We start from the raw sequence: 21,835 nt of genomic DNA, 5'->3' as shown, positions 1-21,835 counted from the left end.
AATAGTTTCGTTGAAACACTTTTGGTATGTAAATGCTGAGTTTAAACGCCAAATTCATCTTTGAGGCATTGCAGAACTGCACAGAACTATTTGCTCGCCCGTTCGACTCGTCCTGCTTGATGAGGCGCATTACAAACCTGACTGACAAAATGTCAAGAAGCATCCAGTCAAAGGACATGCTTATTTAAAACGAAATGTCAGCTGAAGTGTTTAGCATTCTTTAGATTTCTGTGTGTGTCTGCAAGAATGTGGCTAGCAATAACAAGATCGAGTCTCAGATTCTTTCTATAGGTACAGATGAACTTAAGAGGTGAATCCTAATGCGGTACTAGCAGAAGAACGGCGTTAGGGGGAATGTAGGAAACAGTTCAAGACAAAAAAACTTTGATATTAAAGCTATTAAAGCTAATCTAGGACATGGGTCAAGTTTCCGTGTTAATTGTAGAGATGAATACACAAGCCTTTTGCATTGTATATTGTAATGGTGATATTTCATTTAAGACATGCCAAGCAATGAAGAACTATGCATCTGATATTAGAGCTAGCATGACATTCTGTGGATATTAGCCTTAGCTCAACCGCAATGCAAAAAGTGTTCAGTAAAACATTTAATAACTTTTTTATGGAGTTAATGTTTAGATCTCGAGTTGCACCATAATAAACTCCATCCAACTCAGAGGTCCGACTGTTATAGAGAAACACTCAACTCGGTCAAGGCTGAGCGACTCTCAACAGAACCTGAGCGACCTCACAGTTCAGACACAGAACCTAAAACCAGCGGGGGTGAGCGAACCCATATCACAGCCCCACCTTGAGTAGTGGTTTAGGAAATGGTGGGGGAGGTAAAGAGAGACAGAGAGAGACTAAGTATGAAACCAGGCTCTTGCTCTGAAACTGAAACCCACGAGGGGGTAGATGGGCATAAAGCCCCTTTTTAATGTGCTGTCTCAATGCTTTATCATGCATAGCAGACTTTACTGGTTCTACCTTATGTCCACTGTTGCATAGGTACAGAGAAGAAAAGCAGTACCAATCACAGAGTAACAGCAGGTTTGACATGAGTTACAGCTGTAATCAGATCTGTTTAAATATATTGGGGTTTCTGTAGTACCAGTACAATTACAGGGAACGTAGAAATACTACAGAGAATCAAAGCCAAAACTCTGGAGTAGATTCACTGATAAGAAACAAAACAACAACTTTCTTTTCGGCTTCTCCCGTTAGGGGTCGCCACAGCGGATCCTCCGCACGTTTGATTTGGCACATGTTTTACGCTGGATTCCTAACGCAACCCTCCCCAATTTATCCGGGCTTGGGACCGGCACTAAGAGTGGCTGGGGATGGTTCCCTGACCGGGAATCGAACCCGGGTCGCAGCGGTGGGAGCGCTGCATCTTAACCACTAGACCACCAGGGGACCACTGATAAGAAACAAAACAAACAAACAAAAATTATATATATATATATTTATTTTTTTTTTGTTTGTTTTTTTTTTTGTTGTTTTTTTTGTTGTTTTTTTTACTGCGGTTCGAATTGCATTTGCCACATAAATTATTTTTCCTGATTTTCCATTTTTTTTATATATATATATATTTTTTATAAATTTTTATATATCATAAACTAAAATTATTTAATCCAGTTTTTTTTTTTTTCTTTTTAGAAACCTAAAAAATTAAATTCATAGGTAATTTTAACAAGAAATTCTTATATTATTACATTTGAACAAATTATTTAATTTCATTTAAAATTTCATTGATTTTGTTGGGGAACATTGTGGAAAAAACTGTATATAAATAAAAGAGACAGAAATAATTTTGTGATTTTCCTTTTAAGGGATGAAACTGATAATGTGTAGATATTGAGAACATTCATTCCTCTGTTCCATCACAAACCCTGGCCAGCTCTTCTTCAAGAACCTCTGTGACAATCTACTTTGCTATTCATCGGATTGATGCAAATCTCCACATTTGCTTTACGAGTCAGCAAATTCAAATCTGGAAGTCTTGACCAGAGGACTTGGAGCTATTTGGATGTGATGTCCATAGGGAAAAGGAGCATTTTACTAAACAAAAGAGACACGTAGGGCGCTGCGTTAAGTAGCATGATGTAGCAACATGGTCTCTCGCAGATTGACCACAAATGATACGATGACACGATACTGACTGTCTAAGCGTCAGCATACACTTCCCTGAGCCGCCAGGGCCGTCACAACTACACTGTTCACTACCCAGAACTAGAGGGTCTACTCGTATAGGTTTATTTTCCAGATATTAACTCATAGAAAGAAAAAGAACTAAGAAATCTCAGAAGATGCTTTTTTTTCCTTTTTTATGAGGAAAGAAGAAATAATAAAAACCAGGAAGGCAAGTAAGCAGACAGACAAAAACAAGAAGAGAATAGTGGAAGAAATAATGATAGGAAGTAAACCATTCAACCACATCAGGGGGTTTCTTCCTATTTTGGGGGGAAGGGAGGGAGGAAAGAAAGAAAGAAAGAAAAAAAAGAGAGAAGGAAAGAAAGAGAAAAAAGAGAGAAAAAAGAGAGAAAGAAAAAAAGAAAGAGAGAGAAAGAAAGAAAGAGAGAGAGAGAAAGAAAGAAAGAAAGAAAGAAAGAAAGAAAGAAAGAGAGAGAGAGAGAGAGAGAGAGAGAGAGAGAGAGAGAGAGAGAGAGAGAGAGAGAGAGAGGAAAAAAGAAAGAAAGAAAGAAAGAAGGAAAGAAGGAAAGAAAGAGAAAAAAGAGAGAAGGAAAGAAAGAGAAAAAAGAGAGAAGGAAAGAAAGAAAGAAAGAAAGAAAGAAAGAAAGAAAGAAAGAAAGAAAGAAAGAAAGAAAGAAAGAAAGAAAGAAAGAAAGAAAGAAAGAAAGAAAGAAAGAAAGAAAGAAAGAAAGAAAAGATTGCTGAAGAGTTTTCAAACTGAACGAGTGCAGTGCTCTGGTAAGGACTGGGGTTACTGTGGTTAAAGCATGAAGGCCAAACATTGTAAAAGATCTTCATCCTCCTGTCTGATGGAACAGAATCGTATCTGCATTGCAGCTGACAATAAGGAAAGAATGCTTTCAGAAACGTGTGTTCATTACGCTGCCCAATACAAAGCAAGACAACGTAGATGGAATGAAAGAAATCTATTGCTCCATAAAGAAATTCCATAAAGCAGCTCACAATGGCCACAAAAGAACTGCAGTTACGCAACTCACGAGCAAACACACATCTATGTGCTGTAGTGAACGCACACAGCACTGAGATGTTAATTCTACATCCATCAATCTGATGTTAAAAAAAAAAATCTGACGTAGCATTTATGGTGTTCTCTCCTAGCAGTTTCACTCCTGTTTTCCATAACTGTCAGGGGCATATATCAGGATCGCACCATGAACAAATATGCAAATCAGCTAATGCGAGTGTTTTTTTTTGTATGACACGTCATGAGGCCATCAAAGGCGGAAACATGGGCCGTATTTTCTAGGAGGTGAATCTGCTTTAGAAACCAAGTAGGAACACGTCAACAGAGAGGAGGTTTTGGGCAAAGTAGAGCTCGGCTTTAGCCACCGTTCCTCCTGGACTTACGCATATCAGGGCTACAATCATACACACATACAAGCAAATCTACTTTAGACCAAAATTCACACTTTTTTATAGTTATATAAAAAATACTAAAAATTACATATTTAAATATGTATTTTTTTTAATGTATAATTTAAGAATTTCAATTCTTTTTTTTTTTTTTGAGATTTTTAAGACACACGATGCAAAAAAAATTATATTTCAAGATATCGTAATATTTAAATATAAATAATTGCTGATACCTACTAGGAAGAGGTCAGAAAGAAATCCAATCAAACACATCAATCATTAGGCAAAATAAGGAGAAAAAAAACAAACAAATATTATAACCATTAAATCCACCTGCCTAATCTTGTGCAGGTTCCCCTTGTGCCTCCAAATCAACTCAGACCAGTCAAGAACATGGACTTTACTAGACCTCTGATGGTGTGCCGTGGCACCTGACGCCAAGATGTGAACGGCAGATCCTTTAAGACCTGTAGGTTTTGAGGTGGGGCCTCTATAGATCGGATGTGTGTGTCCGGCACATCCCACACTGGGACACTGGACAGGTTACAGACCGGCCAAGTCAACACCTTGAATCTCATCATCATGTTCCTCAAACCGTTCCTGAACAACCTTTACAGTGCGGATATGCAGAGAACACATTCCGGGTGTAGGAAGCCACTGACATTGGTTTGCAATAGTGTTTAGGAAGGTGGTGTTTCTTTCAACAACATCTACAGGAATGTCAGGAACCAGATTTCCAGGCAACATTACCCAGAGGGTCACACTGCTTCTGCAGGCTTGTTTTTTTCAAATGGTTCATTCTGGTGCTTTCTCTTTCCCAGGTATGTGATGCACATTTACCCGGCCATCCACAAATATATATATATATATATATATATATAAGGGTTTCATCAGATTAGATAAGTCCACCTTCTCTGGTTTAAGGTCCAGTTCTGCTCATCTGCCCATTTTTAGCAGTTTACACTACAGTAGATCTTCTGTAGAATCAGACCACACAGGCTAACCTTTACTCTACACATGCCTTGATGAGTACCCATCACCCCCTCACCTGTTCACCAGTCGTCAAAGAAGGACCACTTTTGGTAGATACTAACGACTGCATACCAGGAACCCACAAGACCTGCCGTTTTGGAGAATGGTCTCTCCATCACAATCTGCCCTCAGATCCTTCCAAGTGCCTGTTTATCCTGTTTCCAACATATTACTTAGAGAACTGACTGCACACTTGCTGCCTAATAAATCCCACCTTGTTTTAACGTTAAGGCTGATCAGTGTACGAGTAACAAATTAAACATGACCCTGAGTGAGGAGGAAAATAATCAACGACGGGACTAAGTTGCCACGTCGTACTTCTCATTCATATACAGTTACATTTAAAGCTGCAACTTATCAACTACATTACAGCAACTACACAGTCCTTCCCAGTGTCCCAGATTTACTTTTTGCATCTTTAAATTGTGAGAAGTTCCTCCTTTACCTCTGCCTGCTCCTTACCTGATCGGCAAAAGCGCAAGTCCACAGTACGAGTCCTTGTGTTTTAGTGGATACTATTGGAATGACAGCATCCCAAAATGGGACCATTAATACAACAACAAACCACGATTTGAATTACGGTGGGAACTACAGCCTGAGCTGCTGTAAGAGGAACCTTATCAACACCTTTACATCATAAAGAAATACACATACCATGAATATGGGCGATATTAGGGGTGTGCGATATCGGAAAAAAAAAAGATATCGATGTTTTTTGGGATTTTGTCGCTAACGATAATCAGACGATAATGCATAATTGAAAAATGTGTTTGTAAATTGTACTAGTTTCTGTTTTTAATGTCAGTATTATACTGAATAATCGAAGCTATATAAAGAAAAAATAGATATATAAAATAGATATATATTAAAAAACCGAAGCATTCAAGAATTTTTTTTTTTACACAGAGTTTTGATTGCTTACGGTTTAATGAGTGATATATATATATTTATATAATCTCGCACACCCTGAGGTAATATTTAAAATTCTTAGTCAGAATAAGTAAAATCATTAAAGAATTAATTCCACCTGCTATAGGAAGTGAACAGAAGAAGTATAAACAGGTTTTTTTTTTTTCCCCGTGGCTGTTGTAGGTTCGGATACAGGCGAAACTGTGCAACTCTAAACTTGTTTGTTTTCGGTTTATACACGTATTTGACTCACCTCTCCTGTAAAGGTCACGGGAGGCGTTTAGAAAACGTCTGACCATGCAACAGTTTAAACCCTGGGAAAACTCTATACATGTTCTAACAGGCCCGGCTGTGTTTGCATCCCACTCCCCCTACACACAAACAAAAACGCAGGTGAAGGTGTGTTGCGAAAAACTGGGTCTTTCTCCTGATTTTTTTCAGAAGGGTTTGCACAACCGTGTGGCCTTTCAACGAATAATTACAGACAATGTGAGTTTTACAAAAATAAAAACCAACTCAGACACCTTACTAACTCCTGCCATGTGTTTGTGTCTCTTCCTGCCTTCACGATCCTCCATTAAAGATTGAAAGAACTTGGGCAGGGCTGAAACCGGAGACGAGGGTGGGGCTCAAACATGGCCGCCGACCTGGCAGACTATTCCAATTATCATGTTTAAAGATAATACACAATAGATATCACAACAAACCTGTGGGTTTTTTTTTTTCCACTTTTCTAGATTTTTCCATATATATATTACTAGAGGGGATCTGAGTAGCTGAAGCACATCTTATTGAGCACTTTGATGAACTTTAATTTTATATATATATATTAATAATAACTCAAAAAATTCATCAATGCTGTGAAAGTTGTCAATATTTTCTTCAGGCAAAATGCAAACAAAATTTGCCTGAAAAAAGACACTTTACAGATATTGGGGGGGGGAAGAAAGTGTGTGGAAAACGAACGTTTTTATAGTGTAAACGAAACGGGTTTGACGCACGTCGTTACTCTGAGGTGGACACACGTTCTGGACTGCGTACGTCGGATTTAAGGCTGGATTCAAGTGTTAGAGTGATGTGATGACGATGATGCAGGAATGTGGAAAAAACATTGATCACCAGGATCATTCCAACCAAAGATTTGGGAAAACATCTAAACGTAGACCATGAAGCCATTGCAATGATATTGAGACATCTGATCTGATCTGATCCTATAATTCAGACTTATACATTTCTATTATAGGACATTCCTATGGACATTACATGAAGGGATGCGTGTGTGTAGGCACCATGTCGGTGTGTGTGTGTGTGTGTGTGTGTGTGTGTGTGTGTGTGTGTGTGTTGAGATGGTGTAATCATACGACTTCACTACTGGACATTTACATCCTTACAACAGCGTCCTGTGAATCGTTTGTCCAGAAATCCACAGAAATCCTGTTGAATGTACACCGTTTTAAACTTATTCGTTCTTGCGATGGGATAAAAATCATCCGTATTTATTGCACACAACTCAAACTTTCCTTTTCTTCGATAAACACATTCAAGATTCCATTCAACACACTGCACCCAACAGCTTTTCCGCATTTCCTATTCATTCCTTCACATGGTGGACAGAAACCGAGGAGCTTGTAAGACATTATATATATATATATATATATATATATATATATATATATATATATATATATATATATATATATTATATATATATATATATATTTTAATCAAATAAAATCATTTCTTGCTGGTTAAAATCTGTGAGTCTTCAAAGCTGGTTTACATGCTGGGTTCCTGTCAGGTTCCTCTCACAGCTTCACAACCTCACACCCAAACCCATGAAGCTGATTTAGAGATTTTATACACTAAAGTTCAAAATGAGAAATTTTGGAAAGTTTTTGGAAATAAATCGAAATGAAAACACTAAAGGAAGAAAAGATGCTCGAGTTAACTCGCCCACCTGAGAGGAGACACACCTGGAAAGGGGCTGCACTGGAGTCATTTCCGAGCACAAAACTAACAAAAAAGGAGATATAAAAGCTTATAAAAATATAAGAACGTTTTCTTAAGGCTTACCTTCTCTCAAAATGAATATTTTTAACGTCCGGAGACTAAAAATCCGGTCATTAATAGTTCATGCTGTCCACCGCCTCCGTCCGTCTCCAACCGACTGCTCTTTCTTCCTCTCCCTTCCTCTACCTGGCTGACTGGAGGCTCGACTTAAACCTGAAAAACTGGCTGGACGAGGCGTGTTTTCCTTTCGTTTTTCCCCTCTTTCTCCCCAAATTCCGAGGAGGATGTTTCTATCTCTATATATCCAGCACTTTTTTACACTCTGTGGTAGTTCCTGCTACTTGTAAACGCGCAACACCGACAGGAAACCAGCTCGCGGAGGCAAAGAAGCGCATGGTCACGTGACCGGGCAGGTGTGCAGGTAAACACGGTGTGGGCGCGTTCAAGAGAGCATTCATGCGCCCATTGTAGTGGCGTTACGGTAATCTAGTCATAAGAACATATGTAGGTAGAGGAGGAGGAGGAGGAGGAGGAGGAGGAGAAGGAAGTCAGAAAGTGAGGGAGTGCGCACCTTTTAGAAAGATTACCTCCAGGTATGCAGGTAGAACGAGACCGGGTTGCCAGAGTTGATCCTTAAATCCTGCATTATAGATAGATAGATAGATAGATAGATAGATAGATAGATAGATAGATAGATAGATAGATAGATAGATAGATAGATAGATAGATAGATAGATAGATAGATAGATTCCAATCTTCCAATCAGAAGTGTGACATCTTATTCACTGATCTAAAGCTGCCCCCTAAATAGATAGAATAATAATAAAAGAAAATTATATGTATATTTATTAATTTATTAATTAATTAATTAATTTATTTTCCTATAAAGTCCAAATTCAAACCTGGACACTAAAATTATTGTTGCATTGTTATATAAAACATTACATTGATTTTAAAGTTGGATCCATTTTCTTTATTCCATGTGATTACAAAATTTGAATAAAAAAAAAAGAGGAGAAATATGCAATCTGGCAACTCTTAGAATAAATTCCTTTCACTTTGGGATTCTTTTCAACAGGACAGATGCAAAATAATGAAAATGTAGAAACAAATAGAAATGAACAGGATTATTTAAAGTTGTTGTCGTCCAATGCTCTGAAAGACACATGGCTGAAAGACACATGGCTGAAAGACACATGGCTCACACTGAAAAATTTCTCCAAATGGACAAACCAACACAAGGGATTTGTTTTATATGTGAGGACAATATGAAAACACCCACACCTGATTTCTACTGTCTTTAAAGTTAAACACATCCCCCCAAAATCTCTCATAGCAGCTCGATTGGGTTTAGACGTCATCAACTGTGAAGGTCAGAACATCTGATTTACTTCCACATCAAAACAGTCAGTGACCCCTGGGAAGAAAACGCGATGTCATCAGAAACGTGTTATCAAAACATTAAGGTGATCATGCAGAAGAAGGTCAGATTTATTTGGAATGAAGCAAAATGAATCACAGAATCCATGAATTTTCTCACATCAACTGTCTGAATGTTTGGGTTCATCTTTAGGAGGTCAAATATTAACGTCCTGGCAGAGATGTTTGGCCTAAAATCCTATTTACCTGAAGACGTATCACCAATGATCTGATACCAACAGTAGATCCAGTAGATGCTGTGGCTTTTCCTCTCTTTTTTTTGTCCACCTTTTGGACCCAACATTTGCGCACTATTCCAGTTACGCCAGGTGACGTTCAGGGTGGGTTTTTTGTGATTCTTCAGACTGAGAGAACTAAACCTGGGATGCACTTTACAGAATGATCACGATGGTATGATGGTACTTCTTCCAGGATTCTGTTTTTTGTTAATACCTGAAACAGTGTGTCACATTGTCACTTCATGGTCTTCAAAGTGTCCAGTTTCATCCTGATCTCAGGTGATGCATAAGTGGATTTTCACGTTCTTCCAGTGTCCTCAGGTTTCTTCTAGGTCATACGGTTTCCTCCCTCCTCTCAAAAGCCTGCTGGTTAGTGGACTGTGCTAGTAAGCTTTCAAAGTGCTTAAAAAATATATCAATTTTTATTCATTATCAGTTGTTGAAGTCGACAACAAACGTTTTTGTGGTGTGTTTTTTTTTGTTGACAATTTTTATTTTATTTTATAAATATTATGATCCTTTTTCGTGTGTCAATAAAGCTACGTTTTTAATAGACTAGTGTTTATTCAAGAACCTTTTGTTTGGTATATTTTTTAATATTATTGTTATTATTGCATTTTTCCAACTATAAACATTATACAAACCATTTAGGGTTTTTTTATTTTATTTTGTTTTTCATTCTAAATTTTACTATTAATTATTATAATTATGGGTCTGAAAGCTTTCAATTATTATAGCATTAACTCTTTCGATATCCATTTATACCTTCTTCCATCTCTCTTTTACAGGGGACAAAGAGCTCATTTACTCTTTACATCACAAGATGGCGCTCTTACCTCTGTCATTTACATACCAATCTTTCCACACGCCAAGTCCAAAAGTATTGGGACACGTTTCCACCCATGTGTCTCTTCCCTAAACTAAAGGAAGTCTCAGAATAGCACACGGTTTGTCACACCTCTGCTTTAATGACTGCAAACAAAACCATTGACAGCTGCAACTGCTGACTCGTGAACTTTTGTGACAAGCGCGTGTTTGGTTCGGAGCTCGTGATCTGACAGAAAGTAGTCCAAAGGCAATTTCGTTTATTTTTATTCTATAGATTGTGAAAGCTGACTGCACCCCGGACCTCCTCACATCACCTACATCAGACTTTACAAACACCCTTGTGGATGAACGAGCACAAGCACAATCCAAAATCTAGTGGAACATCTTCCCAGAAGCTTATTATAAGAGCTAATAGGGATGAAATGTGGAATGGGGTGTTCAGAAAGAGGTGTCCACAAATTTTGGACCATACATTGTAACTTCATTAAATTGCACAAACGAATTTAAACAAACAGGCGAAAAAACAAGCAGGAGATGAGATGGTTTGCTTATGCTGAATTCTTTACAAAGAAAAGTTCCTTTCATTCACAGAAGGAGTCTCCAGTGTCGGTATTTTGTAGCTGCCAGAGGTATTTACATGTACAAACTTATCAGCACATTATATCGAGTGTCTATTCATAACCGACATGGTGATGTGGATTCATTTATATTCTTGAAGCATGTTACGAAGTGTTTTTGCACACAATTAGGTCTCTGAAAAAGATTCTGTGGTTTCCAGGGTCCTGACAGCATCCGCTCAGTGTGTGGCTCGGGGTCTTCGAGTGAGCACAATTTGCAGTGATTCACACTTTATTCCCGGATGAAAGTTTGTGATTCAGAGCTGCTTCCTTTAGACCGGATAAATGCCCTGTCTCGTGTTTATTTTTTCTGCTTTTTCAGGGTGGAAACCTTACAGCTTAGAGATTTCTAGATTCAAGAAAGGCTCATGTGTGCTACCAAAGATAATGATTTTTTTTTTTTTAATATATATAATAATAATAATAATAATAATAATAATAATAATAATAATAATAATAATAATAATAATAATACATGATTTCGGTGAAACTTGCTTTGACTAACACAGGCTAGCTTCTCAGGCTAACTTATTATTGTACAATATTATTTGCTATATAATGTCTTAATTACATTGTAATATTAAATATTACATAATTACATTATGTAATTCATTCCTTTGTCATTAGCAATTCCATGTAACTTGCTCTATACCTCATTCTCTACTTTGCCTCTTTACACATAACTGTATAATTGCTTTGTGATCTATGTATAGTCACTTGATGGTCACTGGACATTTGTCATTTCCTCCAATTCTTTCATTCAGTTGATTTTAATAGCTCTTTCAACAATAAACATTGTCCCAAAGCAGCTTTACAGACAATAATAGCTTATAAAATATGAATTAATGAAAATATGACTATAAGTTTATCCCTAATCAGCAAACCAGTGTCATAAAATATCCCTAATTCTCCCAGAGAACCAGATTTGAAAAGGAACCCATCCTCATCCTCAACACCGAATGTCCATTCATTACAGTTCCATCATTGTTGAGGTGTTCAGTGAAAGGTGCTTAAAAGCGGAACTCTACATGCTCAGTCCTGAGCCACTGTAGTACACTGTTGATGTTAATTACAGTCCAAATCCACAATCAAAGTTCTTAGGTTGCTCAGAAACTTCAGGGATCTTTAGTATGTTCATGTTGAACCATTCTCAGCTGCACAGTGTCTCTGAATGAAGAGAATTCCATCCAGATGTAAGAAGAAAGAGATCACTGGGCACTTTATAGTATGTATGTTCTAAGTTTTAATAAGTAGATAAAGTAACTAAAAATGTATATATTATTGAATAAATGCAGTAGGAACGACAGAAAGGTTCAAGGTGAAGGTTGGATTGAATCAAGGATCGGCTCTGAGCCCTTTCCTGTTAGCAGTGGTGATGGACAGGTTGACGGACGAAGTCAGACAGGAGTCTCTGTGGACTATAAAACTTTCTTTTCGGCTTCTCCCGTTAGGGGTCGCCACAGCGGATCCTCCGCACGTTTGATTTGGCACATGTTTTACGCTGGATGCCCTTCCTAACGCAACCCTCCCCAATTTATCCGGGCTTGGGACCGGCACTAAGAGTGGCTGGGGATGGTTCCCTGACCGGGAATCGAACCCGGGTCGCAGCGGTGGGAGCGCTGCATCTTAACCACTAGACCACCAGGGGACCTGGTGGACTATGATGTTTGCAAAAACAATGGAACAAGATATTTATTTAACATCTGTGGAACAATTCTCCAGTTTCAGTGCTTAGTAACAGTGAACGTTAATGCGGTGTGCACCAAGAACAGAGCTATTTAAACTTTTACTGGAAAATAATCATTATTACATGGTATCTACTATTCTGCTATTGTAAAGTATTTGCCTATGACTTCAGACCCCCAAGTGTATTACTGTTGACCAAATCAGAGCTTGTCAACAGTATGAAACCATTTCTCTGGATTTCGGCCATGTTATTAATTACAAACACCGCACCATGTCTTTTCCCACGTGAATCCCTCATTCTTGACCTGTGATCAGTTCCAGCACTTAACAACTCCTAAAAAGCTTGCAGGAAGTGTCTACATGAACTTCGTGCAGCTGGAGGTCACCTGCCCCGACTCACAGCTGCTCTCCTGCTCTTAATGATCGCTCTGTGGACAGGGTAATAAACGTGGTGTCAAGCTTTAAATTAACGACCTTTCAAAGTTTTGCCAACGTGATACGGCCGGGGTGAAACCAAATCAGGAGATTTTTTCCTTACGTTATGAGCGTTATTTTTAGCTAGCATGTGTTTTTTTAGTTTTAAACTCTGTCCTGGAATGACCCCCAAAGCGCCCCCCGCCCAATCCTCCCTTTTACCTTTCTTATGGTCAGTGGTTCATGGCAGGGAGGAGGGGGGGAGGGGGGAGGGGGGTGGTAAGAGGGGTAAGAGGGGGCAGGGGGGACAACAAGGAGAGACAGAAAAAGGGGGTGAGCGAAGAGTGACTCATCACCCCAGGGCTCTTTCATGTTACAGCCTGAGCGTGTTTACCCGAATCTCATTTGTAGTGCTGAGACTGCTCTGGCTTGAATTTTTATCAGATGAAGGAGCCTCGCGGACCTTTAACTCCTTTCAGAAAAAAAAACTAAACAAAACAAAACAAAAAAACGCTGACAGCGGCACAAATGTTTTTTAGCAAGGATGCGTTTTTAGGCAAAACTAATTCGACATCATTCGCTATCTCCGATCAGCGTGCACGCACACGTCGAGGTAAACATCCGCGTTAGCAGGCATGCAAACATACGATTTTATCATTTAGGTTAACGTGCGTATCGTATATGCGTTTTTTTTCCCACACGTTTTATAAAAATGATCTTGTTTTACAGTGAAAAGGATGCATGTTCCTTTTGTCTTAAATCAAAGAAAGTTTTGCTTTGGCCAAACAAATATAGAAATGTCCACATGTTTCACTTTATTTTCATTGAAAAATCCTCCCTTAGCGTGAATATCAGCTTTACACGCTCTCGGCATCTGGACAGCTGAAATACTTTGCTGTGCCTCTTGTAAAACTTGCCGAAGATGTTCTTCACTAATTGGAGATTTCTTTCTTTACGATCCAGTTTATCCCAGAGCAGTTCAACAGGATTTAGGTGCGGTGACTGGGCAGGTCGTTCCATGATAAATAACATTCCAGACGTCTGTTTGCTCTCTAAATGACGCTTACAGACCATAAGCTTACGCTCGGACGTCCGCTTCGACTCTTCGTCTTGCCGTTTGATGAAGTCGTTTCCAATGAGCAGATAGAACTGCATGGTGTTGAAGTATGGAATGGCAGCCATATTGGTTCAGGATTCCTTTCATTTTAAAGAATAATTCTTCCAACCTTCCCTGCTCCAAAACAACGCCAAACCGTTACGCTTTCAATTCAATTTCCATTCGATTCATCACAACATAATATGATTCAATTCAATTCAGTATGGTACGAATAAATTCTTCAGTTCAGACAAATCAATTTACTGAAGTGCCTTCTGGAATCACGACCCTTTAACAAACACGTTTTATAGTGCGTAAATATAGCAATTAAATATACCCAGACGTTCTTTTACTGTTCTGTCTCCAGGAAGATACAGCTCTACCTCTGCCATGTTAATCTGTATTTTATGTGACTCTCAGGACACGCCCCTCCGTAGTGTTGCGATACGTCATATTCACGTAGCAGTGCTGAGTGAACGCGCTCGAGAAACATTTCAGCATCGGGAAATCAATTTACATATCAAATATTGGTCACAAATTATTGGTCAGTTAATTATTTAAAAAAGCATAGCGCATCCACTGATAATTCTATAGAAATAAATAGTTTTCTATCGATGCAAATATGTTCGAAATTATGCAGTGCACACTTTTTAAAATCGATGCATCACATCATTAACTTTTATCTCGATGCACCGATGCGAATCTGTGAATGTTTTATTCATATTGTATCATTTAATTTTATAAGATTTTGTTTGAATTTGAACTTTTATTGTGATAATATCTAAGAATATTTTATTCCTATGGCCCTGACTGGCTGAACTTAGCAGTTAATAGTCCTTTTCACAGCATATATGTAAATCCATCTCGCATTCGCGAAACGTCTGATGCAGCTCGCGATATCTCCAACCGCGGCCCAGATGATTCTCATGTTTGTTTGTTTCTTTGCAGAGAGGAAGATATAAGCTTCATGTGAAATGCAGAAATGAAAACAAACATAAACATTCTCTCAAGACGGATAGAGTTATAAGGAAACGTAAACACAGAAGAAAATCCTATCAACGTTCCTACGCCTTTTCCTTTTTAATTCCGAGTAAAATATCTTTAATTCCGGTTACATAAACAGGAAATGCTTCCTGCCGATGTGGAATGTTGTGTTAATTGTAGCCTAATGATGTGAGAAATGTGATGATGGCGCTTTTTTTTTTTCGATATTGAGCCAAAACCCGAATCTAATCTACTGTCGCTGCAGTATGCATTATGTAATTTGGAATTCCTGCAACATGATAAGACGATTTATCTACCAATCAATCTTTAGATTATGTCGCATATTATAGCCTTACATAGCACCATTATCGTATAAACAACGCGAAAACAACTATTTACAGACCACAAGCGTTTTTCCTCAGAAGTTTCAGCATGTTTGTAACTGACCAATCAGAAATCTAGCTATGACACACACACACACACACACACACACACACACACACACACACACACACACACACACACAGGACACACAACGATGTATAAAATTACACATATAAAACAATTGTTCAATTGGGTGCATTCAGACTGAGCAAATGTAATATTACTATTTACACAAGGAAAGTTCCTTGTATTCAGAGTCGGGTTATGCACACATATCAATCAGAGCATGTCTGTGCTTTACAGCTGTTTTTCCAGTAAAGTCCAGTAAGCATGCACTTGGGCTAGAAAATACGGAGTGATAACAAACAGAAAGGGTTTTTTTCTCCAATTGCAATAAAATTTAGCAGGAATTCAGGAGACTAGAATGAAATGAGAATGAAAAAGACGGCATGTAAAACATTAGTACATGCTGGAAATGATTCAAAATTACTCCATATAAACAAACAAGATAGAGATTTTTGCTAATAAGCCAAACAGTTGCTGCAGGACAGTTTTTGGAATGTGACCCTGTAACCCTTTTCTCAGATATACACAATGCAGGGTTTTTTTTTTTTTTTTTTTTTTTATATATATTTGGGAAAAATTTCTTTGATATCATGATTAAACATTTCGATGATCTTGTTTATGAACAATGACGAAGGGACTTTTCATTTGGAAAATGGGAATGAGATGTTCATTGACACGAATACTTACTTTCGAGAGATGAACTGAGGATTTAGAGAAAAGTACAGGCTTTTGCAAGAAATCTAATTTGTTTTGAGAAATGCACTTACACAAATATTAAGGATGAGTCAAGAAACGCTCCAAAGCAGCTTAGAAAAGCTGTAATGAAGGTGTGAATGCTGAAGAGAGAGGCTTCATTTGTTTGAGTTTGAGTTTCAAAGCAGCTTCAGAGGATTTCCGTCACAATCCCTGAGTGTACCTTTAACTCCTGAGCCTGTTCCCATTAAACAACGAGTATTACAGTTTTTTATTTTTTTAAAATAACACAGATAGTGAAACCTTACACTCAAGAATCAAAACCTCAGCCCAGATATGCACACCAGTATGCAGTTTTCAGCCTTACACTTTTTGCAAAACATTGCACACAATGTGTACATTAGACACAGAAATTCAACATAAAGACACTTCTTATATATAAGATATAAGAATACAACACTTTAGGCTATCGGAAAAAACAAAACTCTGGTTTGGCAACAATAACTTTCCATAATGTGACTGATTATTTTTCTGAAGGGTTTTTATAAGTTACATTACAACCTGGAACAGTAAAAACGTTTGAGAGCTATAGCTAAAGTGAGTGAAGTGATTTGCTGCACCCATGAGTTTAATTCTGTTTACACACTGTGTTTCTCCTCTTTTAATAAAACCATAAAGTGAACTGGATTTGGAAATGGATTTTTCCAAAACTTTTGAAGTGTTTTGGCACAGGCTTTTGATTGTCAATAGAAATTGTAGTTGAGTTGAAAAAAAAAACATTGTTATTAATGTTAAAATGAAACTAATGTTACTTTAGTTTGAATCTATTTGGTGACATGATCGATGTTTTTTCTTCTCACCGCGCCGTTTTCAACCTGGGGTTAACGTGGATGAGACAGAGGGAGTCAGTGATGTAAACATGACTGAGAACAGAGACATTCCTGATCACCTGATCATCATCTTTTCTCTGCTTGTGTTCTAATATGGTGGATATTCAGCCTGGATACATTCATTGGGTAACAATACATTAATATGATGTGAGGTTCAGTTACCAGCGTGACACTTAAATAGAGTGAGAATCAGAGCCCAGACGTCTTTACTTTAACTTGAGTAAAAATTTGTAGTCAGAAAACATGAGTATCTGCACTTCCACTTGAGTGAACGATGTGTGTACTTTTGCCATCTCTACCAAGCAGCTCTTTTTGACACTAAAATGACTAATAAAAGCTATCAGTTATAGAAAACACTTGAGTATAGAAATCGAACAGTTTTTAATCTGTGTATTTTTGTATGTAACGATTTTAGATTCAAGCCTCGATTCTCATCCATTCTTTACACCTGAATCTCTCGAAAAAAAGAAAAACCTAAGCTGTTGGTTCTTTTCTGTTCCTAAGCCATTTATTTTGGTTATTAGACATGCCTCAGACCAAGTGTGGTTCCTCTTCCAGTTTAGTTCAAAGGCAAATCTGTCAGTAATTAAACCTGACAACGTGCCTGTGTGCTGCAGGAGCCGTTTAGTGGTTCTAAGTGATTCCATGGGGGAAAAGCAGTCACTCGTTTGCTGGTTTATGAGGCTTTGTTGTGGCCGGTCCTCCTGGTGCCTTCCAACAGCACACCAGATCAGTGCTGGACCAAACCCAGGCAGCTGCTCAAACTCAAATAATCACCAGGGGATTTTATTTGAAGGCAACACTTTCTCTAAGACATGACCTGTACAAAGGTTCGATGTGTAGCGTAACGATTTAACGGCATATACATGTTCTTCCACTGGATGGTGCTACGCCGGCCCTAGAGGCATCATTATAAATGCAGCAGGAGTCAAGGAATTTGTTTTGGGGTTTTTTGTATGACAAACTCAGAGGAAACATCCCAGTGCTTTTTTTTTTTTTTTTTTTTTAAACATCACATTATGTCTTGCGATTTGATAAAGCATCATCAAGTGGATGTTCTTCCTCATTTTATAGCACAATAATTGTATGTCAGTAGTGATGACATCGCTTCATTCTTCGTTTATCTTCCAGTTTTCCATTAAATGGGAGTGGATTGTGGTGCTGTTTAATAAATCTTTAAGGTAGTGCATTATGTTTTCCTGAGTCTCTATAAAGGATTCTGTTGTAGCATCTTTTCTTTGTACTATTAAAAGTAAAGGTTTCTATAGTGGTTTCTTCATTAATGCATTCATAATCACTGAATAAACCAAAATCAGGCATAACATTATGACCACCTGCCTAATAAAGTGTTGGTCCCCTTTTGCTGCTAAAACAGTTCAGACCCATCGACCATCAACAGCAACTTCTTCAGCAGTTTGAGCTACAGGAGCTCGTCTGTTGGATCGGACCACCAGCCTTCGCTCCCCAGGCATCAATGAGCCTCGGCTGCTCATGACCCTGTCGCCGGTTCACCACTGTTCCTTCCTTGGAGCACTTTTGATAGATACCGTCCACTGCAGCTGGAGCTGCAGTTTTGGAGACGCTCTGACCCAGTCGTCTAGACGTCACAATTTGTCAAACTCCTGCATCTAACAAATAAATCCACCCACTAACAGGTGCCATGATGAAGAGATCCTCAGTGTTAATGATTTCACCGGTCATAAAGTAATGCCTGACTAATATTTGAGATATGAGCTTTCTTTTTATAGGGAAGAAGAGAGATAATTCCTCGATTGTGATTAAGGATGGAAGGAACAATTTTTATCATTCTCTAGCAAGTCATTGATTGTTGTCTTTACTAACGACAAATGAATGTGGTTTTAACACATTATACATGTACGGACACTGTACGGACATAAGCACTGGGACACCTACGTTTCTAACCATATGTGGTTCTTCACCAAACTGTTGCCATAAAAGTTGGAGGCACACAATTGTATCGAACGTCTTTGGATGCGCTGAAATTTAATTTTCCCTTCACTTGATCTAGGAGATCCATTTTCATGAAGATATGTTTACCTGGGTTGGAGTGGAAGATCTCCTGCTATAGAGCTCCAACCTCAACCCTATTGAACTCATGAGTGTAAACCCTGACTTAACCCCCCCCCCAGGCCTCCTCACCTCACCTACAATCTGGTGTAACATCTTCCCAGAAGAATAGAGGTTATTATAAAAACAAATGGAGACTAAACGTGGACTGGGTTGTCAGGTGTCTAGAAACTTTTGTCCGTATAGTGTATATAATGGTTAAAGCACAGCGTGTAAATGCGCATTTGATTAGCATTTAAAGCTAAGGCTGAAAAAAAAATCATGAATTCAGATCACACACAGGTTCATTAAGCAGGCGATGCTGTATAGGAATGGCAGTATTTATTTATAATTCATACTAATGCATTCTTCAGGCAAGGAAGATCTAATTTCATGCTGCAGTATGACGTACGCAGGGTAAAGACATTTCCTCAAAGGAAAGAGACAATGTGTATTTTCTTCATGTCTTGAAATAGCAGGATGAAGATAAAATGACAAACTGATCCCTAATACTAAACCTTTATATACTATAAAACAAATATAGAAAATTGGACAAAAACACAATCATTTGTTTTGGTTACTTGGGTTTAAATTTGAGCAAAAAAAATACAAATAAAATATGAAAATGCTTCTGAGTTGATTTTCTTTTATTCTATCAATTGCAAAACATTTGGCTTTCTCTAACCAGTCACAGAAGTCTAACTTTTATCTAATGGTAACCTGCCAAGTTTCTGTCCTCGCGTTCTCGCTTTCCTGTCCCTATCAGATAAACCTTAAGGGTAAGATCAGTTCTTCTCTGAACCATAAAAAGTGTAGCATTTCAGGCTCCATTTATCTTCATTAGCATTCGTTCGCCTCAACATCGAGGAGAACTCTAATTAACGGCGTCTCGATCAGCCAAGAGCAACATGAGATCGTTATGAAACTTGTATATCTTGGGTCACGGTGGTTGAAACAATCATCTGATGTAATATAATGCATCATGAAGAGGTTTTTAATTCTCAAAGGGGTTTTTGGATAGAAAAGTTTAAAATCAGGTATCAGAGAAAAAGAAATTCCATCAGGATCAATTAGATTCCAAAAAAAGATCACGGATTTGTTGGTCAGACGGATTTCGAGTTGCTTCCTGTAAACGCAAACTCTTTAGTAACAGCTTACGCATTGACTCGTACGACACAATCAAATCCAAACAGCAAACACATAAACATAAAATAACATGTTTATTAATTTAACAATGTCTTCTTCTTCTTCTTCTTCTTTCGGCTTCTCCCATTAGGGGGCGCCACAGCGGTTAATCCGTCTCCATACCCCCCTGTCCTCTACATCTGCCTCTTTTACACCAGCTACCTGCATGTCTTCCTTCACCACATCCATAAACCTCCTCCTTGGTCCTCCTCTTTTCCTCCTTCCTGGTGGCTCCATCCTCAGCATTCTCCTACTGATATACCCCATGTCCCTCCTCTGCACATGTCCAAACCATCTCAATCTCACCTTGTCTCCAAAACGTCCTACATGCGCTGTCCCTCTAATAAACTCATTTCTAATCCTGTCCATCGTCGTCACTCACAACGAAAACCTCAACATCTTCAGCTCTGCTTCCTCCAGCTCCACCTCTTGTCTTATTTATTTAACAATGTAAGAGATAAAAAAGTTGACATGGCCCAGGAAGGAGTCTCCAGTATCAGAACTTTGGAACAGTCAAAACCATGAAATAATTTTTTTTCGGTAACAAAAAAACCCCCCAATGTGTCGGCCAATTAGAAAACCTGCACTGTAAATGATTTGCGATACAAGAGTACAGAAGAAATACACTTTATACTGTTCACAAAAAAGCCTGGTGTATCCCTCTCTAATCTCTCAGGTCCAAACTGTGGTCCATTCAAGCCCGTAGTCTTCGTGTCCATCGTGCATTGTAAAGCGAGCAGACCGGTCAATCGGTTGAGAGAGGAAATGTCGTGATGACAGCCCGCAACCATTCTGTTCAAAAGAAATCAGCGACCGCCCTTTAATTTACTGATGCATTCCGAAACAATTTCCTCAGCAATGAACCTCTGCAGTAATGATACCGTTCAAGCCCTCTAACCAGAGGCATTTGAGAAATGTGTCTTCTCATTGTCCGGTGTTTTGAGGTCAGGGCGAACAATTCGAGCGTGCTTCACTCGGGCTCACCTCAAAAACTCTAAGGGGAAAGAAAGAAAGAAAGAAAGAAAGAAAGAAAGAAAGAAAGAAAGAAAGAAAGAAAGAAAGAAAGAAAGAAAGAAAGAAAGAAAGAAAGAAAGAAAGAAAGAAAGAAAGAAAGAAAGAAAAAAAGCAGGAAAAAAATGACGTCGCATATCTTTACCTGAGATGTTATTACCGGCCTGAGGGCTTCGTGTTATTTTAGTTTTTTTTCTAAACTAGTGGATTAGCAGTGAAGACGTAGCACTTTAGATGATAAGGAGCCACTTAATGCAGCAACATTTTCGGAAAAACTTACATAAGAAATCTTCTGTGCTGAACTTGTTTTTCTTCGTGTACGCTACGGAAGTAATGAAGTACACATTTATCCTTACTTTATTTTTATTCTTTTTAACGAAACGATTTATATTTTTTCTTCTCGTCGCCATGTTTTCAGCCCATCAAACTATTTCTTTTCATTGCACTTTTTTAATCTACCACTGGTGTGTCATTTCCTGTCTGTTACCCACCTAAGCTAACAGGAAGGCAACAAGAAGTATAGCTAACGTGGATGAAACGGTTCAAGCTCACAATGGACATTGTCTCAAAGCAGCTTTACAGAATTTTTTACATAAGTAGGATATTTTATTACTCGTTCCACCTCTTTCCCCTGCTTAATTATGACTCCATTAAAAAGAAAAGTTTTTTTTTTGCATTTCTACTTGAGTAAAAGAACTTACATTCAAATTTTTTGAGTGGACTTAAGGATCAAAAGTA

The 21,835-nt window shown here is 38.3% G+C and overlaps 1 protein-coding gene and 1 long non-coding RNA gene across 2 annotated transcripts in view; both read right to left on the bottom strand.

Annotated features, from left to right (window-relative positions):
- Positions 1-8,070, bottom strand: part of atp8b1 (ATPase phospholipid transporting 8B1) — a 29,812-nt gene extending 21,742 nt beyond the window's left edge. The window contains exon 1 of the mRNA XM_083563658.1: positions 7,582-8,070. The gene's annotated coding sequence lies outside the window, so the exon portion shown is untranslated. The remainder of the gene's footprint in view (positions 1-7,581) is intronic.
- Positions 8,071-8,504: 434 nt separating this feature from the next.
- The window catches only part of LOC310738628, a 42,873-nt gene continuing 29,542 nt past the window's right edge, over positions 8,505-21,835 (bottom strand). The window contains exon 3 of the long non-coding RNA XR_014537127.1: positions 8,505-8,935. This is a non-coding gene — a long non-coding RNA (uncharacterized lncRNA). The remainder of the gene's footprint in view (positions 8,936-21,835) is intronic.

The sequence above is a fragment of the Silurus aristotelis genome, assembly GCF_946808225.1.
Source record: "Silurus aristotelis genome assembly, chromosome: 16".
Classification (NCBI taxonomy): domain Eukaryota; kingdom Metazoa; phylum Chordata; class Actinopteri; order Siluriformes; family Siluridae; genus Silurus; species Silurus aristotelis.
Note: the sequence above shows the minus strand (reverse complement) of the source record. Positions and strands in the feature narration are given on the sequence as shown.